General features: G+C 22.6%; 1 non-coding gene across 1 annotated transcript; it reads left to right on the top strand.

The window, feature by feature from the left end:
• The first annotated feature begins 508 nt into the window (after positions 1–508).
• On the top strand, positions 509–580 carry TRNAR-UCU (transfer RNA arginine (anticodon UCU)). The gene has a single exon. It is a non-coding gene; the product is annotated as a tRNA-Arg (tRNA).
• The last annotated feature ends 3,050 nt before the right edge of the window (positions 581–3,630 follow it).

The following is a 3,630-nucleotide window of genomic DNA, read 5'->3' as shown; positions in this document are numbered from 1 at the left end:
TCCTCAGGATCCTATTAAATAGAAATAGAGAACGAAATAACTAGAAAGGTTGTTAGAATCCCCCTCTTCTAGAAGGATCATCTACAAAGCTATTCGTTTTATCTGTATTCAGACCAAAAGCTGACATAGATGTTATGGGTAGAATTCTTTTTTTTTTTCGAATTTTGTTCACATCTTAGATCTATAAATTGACTCATCTCCATAAAGGAGCCGAATGAAACCAAAGTTTCATGTTCGGTTTTGAATTAGAGACGTTCAAAATAATGAATCGACGTCGACTATAACCCCTAGCCTTCCAAGCTAACGATGCGGGTTCGATTCCCGCTACCCGCTCTCTATCTATTTATTCTAAATATTTTAATCTTTTCATTAAATCAAATTTAGTTTATTAGTATTAGTACATCATTGAATATACAATTCCAAAAATTCTTTCACATCCGATTCTTTATGTTTTTTTTTTCAAACAAAAAGTGAAAATACGAAAAAAAAAAAAAAATCAGAATGAAAAGCGTCCATTGTCTAATGGATAGGACAGAGGTCTTCTAAACCTTTGGTATAGGTTCAAATCCTATTGGACGCAATTTATTTCCATATATATTTTTTTTTTTAGATTTCGATAGCAAGAAAGACTGTTTGAATATTTGAATCCAAGACGCTTAATTCCTTTTTTTATTAAGATTAAGACAAAAGTGATCAATATTTCTTTATGCTTGTTCCTGAAGTATAAAACGGTCCATTTGTTCCTGAATAGCTTCTTTCAAAAGGGCTTCTGCTTCCTCGGTAAATATCTTGGTAGAAGATATGATTTCTTGGAACTGAGGTTTATTAGTTTTTAAGTAAGTACGTAGCTCAACAAGAAATTTCCTTACCTGTCCAACTTCTAATGAATCAAGATAGCCGTTTGTTCCGGTATAAATAGTCATTATCTGCTCGTCTACCGTGAGAGGAGCTGATTGGGATTGTTTAAGCAATTCACGTAATCGTTGACCTCTTGCCAATTGATTCTGAGTAGCTTTATCGAGATCAGAAGCAAATTGTGCAAAGGCTTCTAATTCTGCGAATTGTGCTAGTTCTAATTTTAATTTACCAGCTACTTGTTTCATGGCTTTTATTTGAGCTGCGGACCCCACAAATTTTTTAAAAAATTTTTTTTAAAAAAAAAAAAAAAAAACCCCAAAAATTTTTTTTTAAAAAAAAAAAAATTTTTTTCCCCCAAAATTTTTTTTAAATTTTAAAAAATTTTTTTTTAAAAAAAATTTTTTTTTAAAAAAAAAAAAGGGGGAAAAAAAAAAATTTTTTAAAAAAATTTTAATTTTTTTTTGGGAAAAAAAAAGGAAAAAAAACCCAAAAAAAGGGGGAAATAAAAAAATTTATTTTTTTTTTTAAAAAATTTTTTTTTTTAAAAAAAAAAAAAAAAAAAAATTTTTTTTTTTTTAAAACCCTTTAAAATTATTTTTTTTTTTTTAAAAAAAAAAAAAATTTTTTTTTTTTTTTAAAAAAATTTTTTTTTAATTTTAAATTTTTTCCCCTTTTGGAAAAAAAAAAAAATTTTTTGGGTTTTGGGAAAAAAAAAATTGGGGTTTTCCCCCCCTTTTTAAAAACCGGGTTCGTTTTCCCCCCCCGGGGGAAAAAAAATTTTTTTTTTTTTTTAAAAATTAAATTTTTTTTAAAAAAATTTTTTTTTAAAAAAAAAAAAAATTTTTAAATCTTTTTTTTTTTTAAAAAAATTAAAAAAAAAAAAAAAAACCGCCCTTTTTTGGGGAAATTTTAAATTTTTTTTAAAAAAAAAAAATTTTTTTTTTTTTTTTTAAAAAAAGGAAAAAATTTTAAAAATTTAAAAAAAAACCCCTTTTTTTTTCCCCCAAAAAAAAAAAGGGTTTTTTAAAAAAGGGGTTTTTTCCCCTTTTTTTCTTTTTTTTTTTTTCCCCCAAAATTTTTAAAAAAATTTTTTTTTTTTTAAAAATTTTTTTTTCTTTTTTTTCCTTTTTTAACTTTTTTTTAAAAATTTTTTTTAAAAAAAAATTTTTTTTTAAAAAATTTTTGGGGTTTGGTTTTTAAAAATTTTCCCCCCTTTTTTTAAAAAAATTTTTAAAAAACCCCGGGGGTTTTTTTTCAAATTTTTTCAATTTTTTTTTTATTTTTTTTTTTTCCCCCCAAAAAAAAAATTTTCCCCCCAAACCCTTTTTTTTTTAAAGGGGGGGAAAAAGGGGTTTTCCTTAAAAAAAATTTCGGGTAAAATTTAAAAAAAACTTCCCCCGGGCCCCTTTTTTAAACCCCTTTTCCCCCAAAAAACCAAAATTTTTAAAACCCTTTTAAAATTTAAAAAAAAAAACCCCCCTTTGGTTTTTTTCCCCCCTTTTAAAAAATTTTATTTTTTTTTGGGGGGAAATTTTTTTAAAAAAATTTTTTTGGAAAGAAAAAAAAAAAATTTTTTTTAAATTTTTTTAAAAATTTAAAAAAAAAATTTTTTTTAAAAAAAAAAATTTTTTTTTTTTTTTTTAAAATTTTGGGAAAAAATTTTTTTTTTAAAAAAGGGGGGGGTTTTTTAAAAAGGGGTTTTTCCCCCTTTTTTTGGGGAAAACGGGAAAAACTTTTTTTTTTTAAAAAAAATTTCCCCAAAAAAAAATTCCCAAAAAAAATTTTTTTTTAAAAAAAAAAATTTTTTTTTGGGTTTTTTTTAAATTTAAAATTTTTTTTTTTTTTCCTTTTTAAAAAAAAAAAAATTTTTTTTTTTTTTTAAAAAACCCTTTCCCTTTTTTTTTTTAAAATTTTAAATTCCCCTTTTAATTCCAAAAAACCCTTTTAAACCCTTTTAAATTAAACCCAAAAAAAAAAGGGGGTTTTTCTTTTTTTTTAAAAAAACCCCCAACAAAAAAAACCCCAATTGGGTTTTTTTTTAAAAACCCCCAAAACCCAAAAAAAAAGGGGGAAAAAAATTTTTAAAAAATTTTTTCCCGGGGAAGGGGCCCCCAAAAAAAAAACCCCCCTTTTCCTTTTCCCCCAAAATTTTTTTTTAAAAAAAAAGGGGGGGGAAAAAAATCCCCCCCCAAAAATTAAAAAAAAATTTTTTTAATTTTTTTTTAAATTTAAAAAAAAAAAATTTTTTTTTTAAAAAAATTAAAAATTTGTTTTTTTTTTTTTTTTTTTAAAAAAAAAAAAAATTTTTTTTTTTTAAAGAAAAAAAATTTTTTTTTAAATTAAAAATTTTTTTTAAAAAATTTTTTTAAAAAAAAAATTTTTTTTCCCCAAAAAAATTTTTTTTTTTAAATTTAAAAAACAAATTTTTTCCCCCCCCTTTTTTAAAAATTTTTTTAAAAAAAAAAAAATTTTTTAAAATTTCCTTTTAAAAATTTTTTCCCCCCCCTTTTTTTTCCCCGGGGGGCTTAATTTTTTTTCCAAAAAAAAAAATTTTTTTTTTTCCCAAAAAAATTTAAAAAAAAAAAAAAGTTTTTTAAAATTTTTCCCCCAAAAAAAAAGGGGAAAAAACCTTTTTTTTTTCCCCCCTTTTTTGGTTTTTTTAAAAAAAAACCCTTTTTAAAAAAAAAATTTTTAATGTTTTTTAAATTTAAAAAAAAATTTTTAAAAAAAAGGGGCCCCCAAAAAAAATTTTTGGGGGAAAAAATTTTTAAA

Source organism: Lycium ferocissimum, unplaced genomic scaffold (genome assembly GCF_029784015.1).
Source record: "Lycium ferocissimum isolate CSIRO_LF1 unplaced genomic scaffold, AGI_CSIRO_Lferr_CH_V1 ctg26707, whole genome shotgun sequence".
Taxonomy (NCBI): Eukaryota; Viridiplantae; Streptophyta; class Magnoliopsida; order Solanales; family Solanaceae; genus Lycium; species Lycium ferocissimum.
This window is presented reverse-complemented; position numbering and strand designations above follow the sequence as displayed.